The sequence below is a fragment of the Salvelinus namaycush genome, chromosome 28, assembly GCF_016432855.1.
Source record: "Salvelinus namaycush isolate Seneca chromosome 28, SaNama_1.0, whole genome shotgun sequence".
Lineage (NCBI taxonomy): Eukaryota > Metazoa > Chordata > Actinopteri > Salmoniformes > Salmonidae > Salvelinus > Salvelinus namaycush.
This window is the reverse complement of record NC_052334.1, coordinates 22,195,016-22,208,432: the sequence shown is the minus strand read 5'-3', so window position 1 is coordinate 22,208,432 and position 13,417 is coordinate 22,195,016. Positions and strand designations below refer to the sequence as shown.

General features: G+C 45.6%; 2 pseudogenes; one reads left to right on the top strand and one right to left on the bottom strand.

Annotated features, from left to right (window-relative positions):
• LOC120023267 overlaps positions 1-13,417 on the top strand; it is a 104,951-nt pseudogene that overhangs the window by 65,421 nt on the left and 26,113 nt on the right.
• On the bottom strand, positions 4,508-5,333 carry LOC120023773 (annotated as a pseudogene).

Here is a 13,417-nt window from a genome sequence, read left to right as displayed (position 1 = left end):
TTCTATCTCAAGTCCATCAGTCTGTTAAACAGCCATCACTAACATTGAGTGCCTGCTGCCAACATACTGACTCAAATCTCTAGCCACTTTAATAATAAAAAATTGGATGTAATAAATGTATTGCTAGTCACTTTAAACAATGCCACTTTATATCATGTTTACATACCCTACACTACTCATCTCATATGTACAGTGGGGCAAAAAAGTATTTAGTCAGCCACCAATTGTGCAAGTTCTCCCACTTAAAAAGATGAGAGGCCTGTAATTTTCATCATAGGTACACTTCAACTATGACAGACAAATCCAGAAAATCACATTGTAGGATTTTTAATGAATTTATTTGCAAATTATGGTGGAAGTTATTTGGAGGGGCACACGGGGAGATTGCCGGAGTCAGGTAGGAGACCTGAGCCAACTCCCCGTGCTTACCGGGTGGAGCGTCGTACTGGTCAAGGAACCGTGTTATGCGGTGGAGCACACGGTGTCTCCAGTACATGTTCATAGCCCGGTGCGCTACATCGCAGCTCCTCGCATCAGCCGGGCTAGAGTGGGCATCGAGCCAGGAGGGATTGTGCCAGCCCTGCTATCCAGACCTCCAGTACATCTCTACGGCCCAGGATATCCTGTGCTGGCTCTGCGCACTGTGTCTCCAGTGCGTCTGCACAGCCCAGTGCGTCCTGCGCCCCGCACGTTCAGGGCCAAAGTCACCATCCAGCCAGGACGGGTTGTGCAGGCTCCTTGCCCGAGACCTCCAGTGTGCCTCCACGGCCCAGTGCATCCGGTGCCTCGGCCATGGACAAGGCCTCCTGCATGTCTCCCCAGCCTGGTGAGTCCTGTGCCTTCTCCCAGAGCCAGGCCTCCTGTGTTTCTATCCATTCCAGTGATGATCCATGACACGAAGCCTCCAGTGATGATCCATGGCACGAAGCCTCCAGTGATGATCCATGGCAAGAAGCCTCCATTGATGATCCATGGCACGAAGCCTCCAGTGGTGATCCATGGCACGAAGACTCCAGTGGTGATCCATGTCACGAAGCCTCCAGTGATGATCCATGGCACGAAGCCTCCAGTGATGATCCATGGCGCGAAGCCTCCAGTGATGATCCATGGCGCGAAGCCTCCAGTGATGATCCATGGCGCGAGGCATCCAGAGTCGCCCTCCTGTCCGGAGCAGCCAGAGTCGCCCTCCTGTCCGGAGCAGCCAGAGTCGCCCTCCTGTCCGGAGCAGCCAGAGTCGCCCTCCTGTCCGGAGCAGCCAGAGTCGCCCTCCTGTCCGGAGCAGCCAGAGTCGCCCTCCTGTCCGGAGCAGCCAGAGTCGCCCTCCTGTCCGGAGCAGCCAGAGTCGCCCTCTTGTCCGGGGCCCGCTGCGAGGGTCCCCGCTCTAGAGGCGCCACCTAAGTGGGCCAAGCCAGAGGTGGAGCGGGGTCTACGTCCCGCACCAGAGCTGCCACCGCGGTGAAATGCACACCCAGACCCTCCCCTATTGGTTCAGGTTTTGCGGCCGGAGTCCGCACCTTTGGGGGGGGGGGGGGGTACTGTCACGCCCTGACCTTAGTTCCTTTGTTATGTCTCTATTTTGATTTGGTCAGGGCGTGAGTTGGGGTGGGCATTCTATGTTTTTGTTCTATGTTTTATATTTCTATGGCCGAGTGTGGTTCTCAGTCAGAGGCAGCTGTCTATCGTTGTCTCTGATTGAGAACCATACTTAAGTAGCCTCATCCCACCTGTGTTTTGTGGGAAGTTGTTTTCTGTTGTGTGTCTGCACCAGCCAGAACTGTTTCGGTCGTTGTCTTTGTTATTTTTGTTATTTCAGTGTTCATTTAATAAATATGGACACGTACCACGCTGCACCTTGGTCCTCTCCTTCCAACAGCCGTTACAGTTTCCCTGTTTGACCTCTATGTTTTATGGGTATTATGACTCATACTGGGGTACTCTATTGGGTTGTCAATGCTGGGGCCTAATATCCTCAGATAAAACAAGGGTCTGTTTAGAGGAGACCATTAAGCCACATCAACCTGGCCAATGACCTCTTAGTCTCCTCTCGCCCATGATGCCTTCTGTTGTAGTATCCGCTACGCGTGGTAACGAAAATCCACCTCCCCCACATCCCCCCTCTTTTTCCTTCCATTGCATCCCTATCGGTGATTGAAGCATGTTTGACTTACAAGCCTTGGTAATATCAAGTTTGTCTGGGGCAAGCCCTCATTAAACTCTCCCTCCTAATCAGCAGCAGCTAAGCCAACTCATCAGTCTCTTTCCTACTCTCCTACATTCAGTGTACCAGGCAGATGTATAGAGCACAATTTTTTTTACATTTTATTTTGTGTAAAAACAATACCAGTCAAAAGTTATTGGACACACCTACTCATTCAAGGGTTTATCTTTATTTGTACTATTTTCTACATTGTATAATAATAGTGAAGACATCAAAACTATGAAATAACACACATGGAATCATGTAGTAACCAAAAAAGTGTGAAACAAGTCAAAATATATTTTATATTTGATTCTTCAAAGTAGCCACCCTTTGCCTTGATGACAGCTTTGCACGCTCATAGTTCACTATTATTCTACAATGTTGCAAATAGTAAAAATAAAGAAAAACCTTGGAATGAGTAGGTGTGTCCAAACTTTTGACTGGTACTGTATATATTTTACTTGTTTAAGGACTTTATTGTAAAGGTAGACATACACAAGTGGACTTGGTTTCTGATCATTGTTCCAGTCATATCATTTATACACAGCTATGGGAAGGGGACCTGGAGGATACACTCAGTTATAATAGGTCATCTTTTCCTTTCTAATCACACCCAGAAAATCCCATTTGGCATTGTTTGGCATTGTGCAATTTATATTACCATGTTCAACCAGGAAGCAGGTTGGGTAATCAAGAGAGTACGGGTCTGCCAATGACTGCCAGGATATGTTAATTGTTCAATAAGCATAATTAACATATCCTGAAGAATATTAGCTAAATATACTGAACAATGACTAGGCAGGGGTGCAGCCATGGGCCACCTGTTCTGTGGTTGTGAGGCCGGTTGGACGTACACTCAAATTCTCTTGAAGGCGGCTTATGGTAGAGCATTTTTTATTTTTTATCTGGCATTTGCTGCTATAACAGCCTCCAATCTTCTGGGAAGGCTTTCCACTAGATGATGGAACATTGTTGCGGGGACTTACTTCCATTCAGCCACGAGCATTAGTGAGGTTGGGCGGGTAGGCTTGGCTCGCAGTCGCCATTTAAATTCATCCCAAAGATGTTCAATGGGGTTGAGGTCAGGACAAACTATTTCTGTATGGACCTCGCTTTGTCCACGGGGACATTGTCATGCTGAAACAGGAAAGGGCCGTACCCAAACTGTTGCCACAAAGTTGGAAGCACAGAATCGTCTAGAATGTCATTGTATGCTGTAGTGTTAAGATTTCCCTTCAAGGGAACTATGGGGCCTATCCGGAACCATGAAAAACGGCCCCAGACCTTTATTCCTCATCCATCAAACTTTACAGTTGACACTATGCATTTGGCAGGTAGTGTTCTCCTAGCAATAGCCAAACCCACATTCATCCGTCAGACTGCCAGATGGTGAAGCGTAATTCATCACTCCAGAGAATGTGTTTCCACTGTGCCAGAGTCCAATGGCATCAAGCTTTACACCACTCCAGCCGACGCTTGCGCGTCGATGCATTGCGCAAGGCTTGTGTGTGGCTGCTCGGCTATGGAAATCCATTTCATGAAGCTCCGGATGAACAGTTCTTATGCTGATGTTGCTTCCAGAGGCAGTTTGGAACTCTACTGAGTGTTGCAACCGAGGACAGACAAATTTTACGCGCTTCAGCACTCGGTGGTCCCATTCTGTGAGCTTGTGTGACCTACCACTTCGCGACTGAACAGACAGTGCCACGTTCCAAGTCACTGAGCTCTTCACTAAGGCCATCCTACTGCCAATGTTTGTTTATGGAGATTGCATGGCGGTGTGCTCGATTTTGTACACCTGTCAGCAATGGGTGTGCCTGAAATACCTGAATCCACACATTTAAGGGTTGTCCACATACATAGTACTTGTGTGTATATATAGTGTGTCTTCATGTAACCCTCTTCGTATTGTCCTATCCAATGAGGCAAACCACTAAAGCAGATGTAAAAGATGCAGAAGGAATGCTCTATTTGAGGAGGATGTTTTTCACTAGTGGTACAACACAGAATAGGGCTACATGACTGAATAAATAGCAGACCTAGTAGTACTTGGCTACTGTAGAACACATAGGATGACTGACTACAAACCAACTGAAAGGAAATGACAGTGGCTAATGGTTTGGGGATCCATCTAACTGACACAACTGAAGGCTATATTATGTATGTTGTTGCTTTAGATTAGATTCATCCCTTTCCTTTGAGACATCCCTTAAGGGTTGTTTGGCTGGTAATACATCAGGCCAAATTCTTCTGCTATTCCGTCAAATATTAAATATGACGACTTCACTAGACAGGTTAGCTAGATACTTATGCCTCTAGCTCCAGGCCCAGTCCCAGTTTGTGGCCACCGGTGTTGATGCTCTTGCCATCGACCAGTGCAGACAGGGTGAGTTTCATACCTGGCAGCAGTGTCTGGGTGTAGCTAACTCCTACCAACCTGGCATTGTTAACTTTAGCGGATATGAGGCACTGGAGTCCAGCTGGTACTTGGCAGCGATGCCAAAGCAGATGCTCTTGCTGCGTGCTGTCCAGACAAGGTTCACAGCTGTCTCCAGGTTGTCATTCACCTTCTGGTAGATGGACTCTCCAAACTCTGTGCCATCGTTAACATTGGTTTGTAGCTTTAAGTCTCCTGTCTTGTAGCTGACAGCAAAGTTGCTCTGGGTCATTTTGGACTTGGCTGTGTTGAAGGTCTTCTGGTAGCCAGCCAGCCATCCCTCGTACCCGGCCACCGCTGCCCCCATGCATGGCCGGGCCGGCAAAGTCAGTCTACATCCACTCCCAGGTTGACGTATTCACACTTATAGGCAGTCTTCACCTTACCACTCTTCTTGACAGAATTTGGTGAGAGTTGGGTGTTGAACGTAAGTTCCGGTCCTTTGGTTGCCTGATCTTCAATGGTGATCTCCGTCCCCAGAGTGTGGTCTGTGGTCCACTTCTCTTTAAACGTCAGACTGTATTCACCCCATTTGTCTCCAGGTTGCCATTGACTTTGCTAGTGTCAGTGTTGGACGAGCCAGAGGTTTTGAATTCTACTCATTTGAAGACTTGGTCTTGACATCAAGTTTCACCTATCCAAAACCATATACTTTGTTGAAGATGTCCTTTGCAGATATGATGGAGAGACAGACATACTTCTGGAAGTTTTGCAGGAATATTATAAGTTTGCTTCAGTTGCTTGGAGCTTTGCATTGGTGCAGATAGTTGTTTCCAGGCTGTATCTGACACCGCGACACAGTCCTGTGGTCCAGCTGGAGGGCGATGGAGCGCAGAGTTCGCCACTCAGTTAACAGGCAGAGAGGGGTGAGAATGGAGAGAATGAAAGCAGGTGAAGAACAGATGTGTGAAGAGGTGCCGTGGCGATGAGGGGTGTTTGAAATGCAAGGCAGACCGAATGAATGTTTTCGCTGCTTGTGAAAAGAGAAAGAAAGTAGGGATAAGGAAACAGGGAGAGAAGGCATACAGCTATTCTCCAGGGGTCTGTGCTTTTGTGAGGCAGCAGACAAATGCAAAGAACGTCAGCACCCAACACATGTTCACCACCAACACACACTAATGCTGCAATATGTCTCCCCATGACCACCAGTCTATGAGCTGTCCTAGTGGAACGCCTGTACGCTGTGGAAGGGGGCGCTAAACTAAAGCAACACTGACACAGATATTAACTAGCTAATCACCACCATACAATCAGATCTAACCATCCATAATTAAAGATGCACTATGCAGGGCCTCCCGGGTGGCGCAGTGGTCTAGGGCACTGCATCGCAGTGCTAACTGCGCCACCAGAGTCTCTGGGTTCGCGCCCAGGCTCTGTCGCAGCCGGCCGCGACCGGGAGGTCCGTGGGGCGACGCACAATTGGCATAGCGTCGTCCGGGTTAGGGAGGGTTTGGCCGGTAGGGATATCCTTGTCTCATCGCGCTCCAGCGACTCCTGTGGCGGGCCGGGCGCAGTGCGCGCCAACCAAGGGGGCCAGGTACACGGTGTTTCCTCCGACACATTGGTGCGGCTGGCTTCCGGGTTGGAGGCGCGCTGTGTTAAGAAGCAGTACGGCTGGTTGGGTTGTGCTTCGGAGGACGCATGGCTTTCGACCTTCGTCTCTCCCGAGCCCGTACGGGAGTTGTAGCGATGAGACAAGGTAGTAATTACTAGCGATTGGATACCACGAAAATTGGGGAGAAAATGGAATAAAAAAAATAAAAAAATTAAAAATTAAAAAAGATGCACTATGCATAAATCACTCTGCCATTTCCTGGTTGCTAAAATTCTAATAGTTTGCCTAATTTCAGTTTGTGACAAAACAAGCAAGTGTAGTGTTGAGAATCATTGTACCATCTAAACCGCTGTGAAATATATTTTCCATAACCAAAAGTATATATTTTCAGCTGTTTGAAACTGGTGTACAAAACCGAAAGTAAGACGCAAAAACAAAGCACAGGAAGCATAGCAATAGGGCACATAGAACAGATCTACTGCTTGGTTGGGTCGCCCAAAAATGTACATATTGCAGCTTTAAGCAAACTTTTCTTTTACAATCAAAACGTTTTTTTTTTAAATTGGTAATGCATGGGCAGTCATTTTCCCTCAAACACTCTATGGTCTCTGTGGAGGAGAACTGAACTGACCTTGAACCTTGACACTGACCTACAGTATATTTCCTCTCCAGAACCCAGAGGATGGTTACAGCAGGTTGGAAGCGTTGGATCATGATAGGAGACCACCAGCAGCTGCCCCCCGTCATTAAGAACATGGCCTTCCAGAAGTACTCCAACATGGAGCAGTCCCTGTTCACCCGCTTCGTACACCTTGGGGTACCCACCGTTGACTTGGATGACCAGGGACGTGCCCGTGCCAGGTGGGTTAGGGGCACTGGGGACATAACAGTGAATATGGTTAAAACAGAAATGCTCAGTACATATTGTATTGCATTGCTTGCTGTTTGGGGTTTTAGGCTGGGTCCAAACTTTTGACTGGTACTGTACACAGCAACACATGCACACGTACACAGCAACACACGCATACATACACAGGAACACACACACACAAGTACACAGGAACACACACACAAGCATTCCACATACACACTCACTCCGCAGAGTAGCAGAGGATATTGTTCAATGATTCATTCATTTAAACCATAATGGATCCGGGACAAGTCCAGTTGATATATACATTACCTAGTGCACCGCTAACACTGGAGCCACTCAGGACAGGCTAGTGATTTGTCCTCTGGACTAGCAGCCAGATTGTCTTTCCTTATAAAGTGGCTCGCTCAGGAGTGTCCTGAAGTTGCTCATTGTTGTTTAAATAAGCACCATGTCTCTCGGTCTGAACATGTTAAATGAGGAGCATGTGTGTCTCTCGGTCTGGACATGTTAAATGAGGAGCATGTATGTCTCTTGGTCTGGACATGTTAAATGAGGAGCATGTGTGTCTCTCGGTCTGGACATGTTAAATGACGAGCATGTATGTCTCGGTCTGGACATGTTAAATGACGAGCATGTGTGTCTCTCGGTCTGGACATGTTAAATGAGGAGCATGTATGTCTCTCGGTCTGGACATGTTAAATGAGCATGTACAGTTGAAGTCGGAAGTTTACATACACTTAGGTTGGAGTCATTAAAAGTCGTTTTTCAATCACTCCACAAATTTCTTGTTAACAAACTATAGTTTTGGCAAGTCGGTTAGGACATCTACTTTGTGCATGACACAAGTCATTTTTCCAACAATTGTTTACAGACAGATTATTTCACTTATAATTCACTGTATCACAATTCCAGTTGGTCAGAAGTTTACATAAACTAAGTTGACTGTGACTTTAATCAGCTTGGAAAATTCCAGAACATTATGTCATGGCTTTAGAAGCCTCTGATAGGCTAACTGACATAATTTGAGTCAATTGGAGGTGTACCTGTGGAAGTATTTCAAGGCCTACCTTCAAACTCAGTGCCTCTTTGCTGGACATCATTGGAAAATCAAAAGAAATCAGCCAAGACTTCAGAAAAGAATTGTAGACCTCCAAAAGTCTGATCATCCTTGGAAGCAATTTCCAAATGCCTGAAGGTATCACGTTCATCTGTACAAACAATAGTACGCAAGTATAAACACCATGGGACCACGCAGCCGTCATACCGCTCAGGAAGGAGACGTGTTCTGTCTCCTAGAGATGAAGGGACTTTGGTGCGAAAAGTGCAAATCAATCCCAGAACAACAGCAAAGGACCTTGTGAAGAAGCTGGAGGAAGCAGGTACAAAAGTATCTATATCCACAGTAAAACGAGTCCTATATCGACATAACCTGAAAGGCCGCTCAGCAAGGAAGAAACCACTGCTCCAAAACCGCCATCAAAAGCCAGAATACGGTTTGCAACTGCACATGGGGACAAAGATCGTACTTTTTGGAGAAATGTCCTTTGGTCTAATGAAACAAAAATAGAACTGTTTGGCCATAATGACCATCATTATGTTTGGAGGAAAAAGGGGGATGCTTGCAAGCCCAAGAACACCACCCCAACCGTGAAGCACCAGGGTGGCAGCATCATGTTGTGGGGATGCTTTGCTGCAGGAGGGACTGGTGCACTTCACAAAATAGATGGCATCATGAGGTAGGGAAATTATGTGGATATATTGAAGCAACATCTCAAGACATCAGTCAGGACGTTAAAGCTTGGTCGCAAATGGGTCTTCCAAATGGACAATGACCCCAAGCATACTTCCAAAGTTGTGGCAAAATGGCTTAAGGACAACAAAGTCAAGGTATTGAAGTGGCCATCACAAAGCCCTGACCTCAATCCTATAGAAAATCTGTGGGTAGAACTGAAAAGGTGTGTGCCAGCAATGAGGCCTACAAAGTTGACTCAGTTACAGCAGCTCTGTCAGGATCAATGGGCCAAAATTCACCCAACTTATTGTGGGAAGCTTGTGGAAGGCTACACAAAACTTTTTACCCAAGTTAAACAATTTAAAGGCAGTGCTACCAAATACTAATTGAGTGCATGTAAACTTCTGACCCACTGGGAATGTGATGAAAGAAATAAATCATTCTCGCTACTATTATTCTGACATTTCACATTCTTAAAATAAAGCGGTGATCCTAACTGACCTAAGACAGGGACATTTTACTAGGATTAAATGTCAGGAATTGTGAAAAACTGAGTTTAAATGTATTTGGCCAAGGTGTATGTAAACTTCTGACTTCAACTGTATGTTTCGGTCTGGACATGAGGACAATGTTTCTCGTTCTGGACATGTTAAATGAGGAGCATATACAGTAGCTTGCAAAATAATTCACCTCCCTTGGCATTTTTCAAATTTTGTTTCCTTACAACCTGGAATTAAAATATATTTTTTGGGGGGTTTGTAATCATTTGATTTACAGAACATGCCTACCATCTTGAAGATGCTAAATATGTTTTATTGTGAAACAAACAACTGGAGCGTGCATAACTATTCACCCCCCCAAAGTCAATACTTTGTAGAGCCACCATTTGCAGCAATTACAGCTGTAAGTCTCTTGGCACATCTAGCCAATGGGAATTTTGCCAATTCTTCAAGGCAAAACTGCTCCAGCTCCTTCAAGTTGGATGGGTTCCGCTGGTGTATAGCAATCTTTAAGTCATACCACAGATTCTCAATTGGATTGAGGTCTGGGCTTTGACTAGGCCATTCCAAGACATTTAAATGTTTCCCCTTAAATCATGGGGGGTTTAAGGGGAACATCCCACTATCATCAAATCAAAAAGGAGCATGTTCAAAGTTTTGGATATTTTTTATCACCCAACCCTCATCTGTACTTCTCCACATCTTTGTCCCTGACCTGTTTGGAGAGCTCCTTTGTCTTCATGGTGCTGCTTGCTTGGTGGTGCCCCTTGCTTCTTGGTGTTGCAGACTCTAGGGCCTTTCAGAACAGGTGTATACATACTGAGATCATGTGACACTTAGATTGCACACAGGTGGACTTTATTTAACTCATTATGTGACTTCTGAAGGTATTTGGTTGCACCAGATCTTATTTAGGGGCTTCATAGCAAAGGGGTAAATACATATGTACCCACCACTTTTCCCTTTTTAATTTTGTCCCCCCAAAAATGTATAAATATATATTTTTTAATTCACTTCATCAATTTGTACTATTTGGTTACCAACGTCCATTACATGAAATCCAAATATAAATCAATTACATTTACAGGTTGTAATGCAACAAAATAGGAAAAACGCCAAGGGGGATGAATTATTTTGCAAGACACTGTATGTCTCGGTCTGAACATGTTAAACGAGGAGCATGTATCTCTCGGCCTGGACATGTTAAATGAGGAGCATGTGTCTCGGTCTGGACATGTTAAATGAGGAGCATGTATCTCTCGGCCTGGACATGTTAAATGAGGAGCATGTGTCTCGGTCTGGACATGTTAAATGAGGAGCATGTGTCTCGGTCTGGACATGTTAAATGAGGAGCATGTATCTCTCGGCCTGGACATGTTAAATGAGGAGCATGTGTCTCGGTCTGGACATGTTAAATGAGGAGCATGTGTCTCGGTCTGGACATGTTAAATGAGGAGCATGTGTCTCGGTCTGGACATGTTAAATGAGGAGCATGTGTCTCGGTCTGGACATGTTAAATGAGGAGCATGTGTCTCGGTCTGGACATGTTAAATGAGGAGCATGTGTCTCGGTCTGGACATGTTAAATGAGGAGCATGTGTCTCGGTCTGGACATGTTAAATGAGGAGCATGTGTCTCGGTCTGGACATGTTAAATGAGGAGCATGTGTCTCGGTCTGGACATGTTAAATGAGGAGCATGTGTCTCGGTCTGGACATGTTAAATGAGGAGCATGTGTGTCTCGGTTTCTCCTCTCCGTTTGGCTGTTGCCAATTTCAGACGCCTCAAGGGAACTGACCACATCTCTCAAATCTCACCCCCTTACACACACTTGTCCCGAGACCAGAGGGGTACCCTCCCTCCCTCCCACACACACACACACACACACACACACACAAACGATAGTGTGGCGATAGTGCCAGTGTTTGGTGAATGCCTGTCACAGCAGTACACAAACGGCCATCTTTCCCCCGTGCCACAAGCACGCACTCCATTGAGCACTAGCAACATGAGACCTAGCCAGCAACAATCTATCCCCATTTCTCTTTGGTGTGGCTCATTTGCTAAAGTACATGTGCGTTAATACTCCAACCCCTCAAGCTCATTGTTGGTGCCCCTGCTCTGCACTTGCACTGTTCTGAAATGAGTCATAAAGGAAAATGTTTTCTCTTTATTTATCTCGGGTAGTTGGAAAATGACGTGCGTCACATCATACACATTGTATGGTTGGGATGTAAAGTAGACCCCCTTCATTTAAGTGACAAAGCCTGAGGGGGTGTGGTATTTTGACCATTATACGTAAACTGGGTGATTTGAGCCCTGAATGCTGATTGGCTGAAAGCCATGGAATATCAGACCGTATACCACGGGTATGACTAAACATGTATTTTTACTTTTCTAATTACGTTGGTAACCTGTTTATTAAAGCAATAAGGCACCTCAGGGGTTTGTGGTATATAGCCAATATACCAAGGCCTAAGGGCTGTCTCCAGGAACTCAGTGTTGCGTTGTGCTATATTGGCCATATACCACAAACCCAGAGGTGCCTTATTGCTATTAAAAACTGGTTACCAACATAAATGGAACAGTAAACGGGTATTTCTGTGTCATACCCATGGTATATTTAGGTGATAGTGCCCGAGAAGCCGGTGTTTGGAGGATATATTCGTAGAGGGCCGGCAAACTGTGCCAATATATCCTCCAAACACCAGCTTCTAGGGCATTATCACTTTTATACTTCGGGTTACCAACATACTCAAATAATGATTGACACATTTTTATTAACGTTATTTTGATGAATTTATTCGTACTATTTCATCCTTTCACAAGATATAGTCCCGAAACAAATCTAGGGTTGCTAACCAAGCCGGCTGGTCGTTCGTTCTATTGGTTCGGTTGCCAGAGACGCAACCAGTCTTTTTGTTCTGTATCTATGTACGCAATCCAGTCTTTCGTTCTAAATGTTCCATTGCAAGACACTCGGGGCTCCGGTTGTGATTCAGCCTGGAATCGAACAAGGATCTGTAGTGACGCCTCTAGCACTGAGATGCGGTGACTTAGACCGCTGCGCCACTCGGGAGCCCATTGATGAGACAGACTAAATAGGCATTTTAACGTCGTAGATTTAGCTGGTGGTAACTTGTGGAATAGACACTGGCTGGAATGCTGGCTGGAATGCACTTTTAACCAATCAGCATTCAGGATTAGACCCAGCCATTATATAATGGCTGATATACACACGGCTGAAATGCTGTTCGAGCCAATCAGCATCCAGGACCCCAGCTACCTGGTTTATAATATTCAGTAGATCACTGATGGGACACGGGGGAATATTGAAATCACTGGTCATTTGAAAAGGTTAACATTAGATGGATTATTTTAGCATGTGTGTATTTACCAGTACATTACATTCTCAGTATGTTTCACGCAGCCCTGATTCTACAGTAGTTCAATTGAGGTCTTAACTCTTATTTTCCTTTTAGGGGTAGTGTGCCACAGCCGCACGCTCTTTCACTCCCTCCCCAATTGTATTCCCTCTTTACTTTACATCTCCCTCAGTTACTCAGCCACGTGCCAGTCCTGGGCCGTTACACTCAACCTGAGGCGATGGGCTGAGGCAGCTGTTGCAGCTGTTGCCATGGTTACTGAGTTCTCTTGCGTTTGGGCACATAAGATCACATTTGTGTCAAGCAGAGACATGCGAGACACAAGCATACTGGAGAGATCACACACACACCAGGGTTTCCATTAGTCGGCAATTGCCGTTTCCCCCCCCCCCCCCCATTTTAAATAAAATGACCGGTGAAGAAAAGAAATCCCAATGCAAAATACGTTTTTATTCATTGATGGAAATAACATTTGACAGTCATGCTTATCTGTCTATTTCACGCCCTGACCGTAGAGATCTTTTTATTCTCTATGTTTGGTTGGTCAGGGTGTGACTCGGGTGGGAAAGTCTATGTTCAGTGTTTCTATGTTTTGGCCGGGTATGGTTCTCAATCTGGGACAGCTGTCTATCGTTGTCTCTGATTGGGAATCATACTTAGGCAGCCTTTTTTCCTTTTGTATTTTGTGGGTAGTTGACTTTGTTAGTGGCCTGTATAGCCCTAGTAAGCTTCACG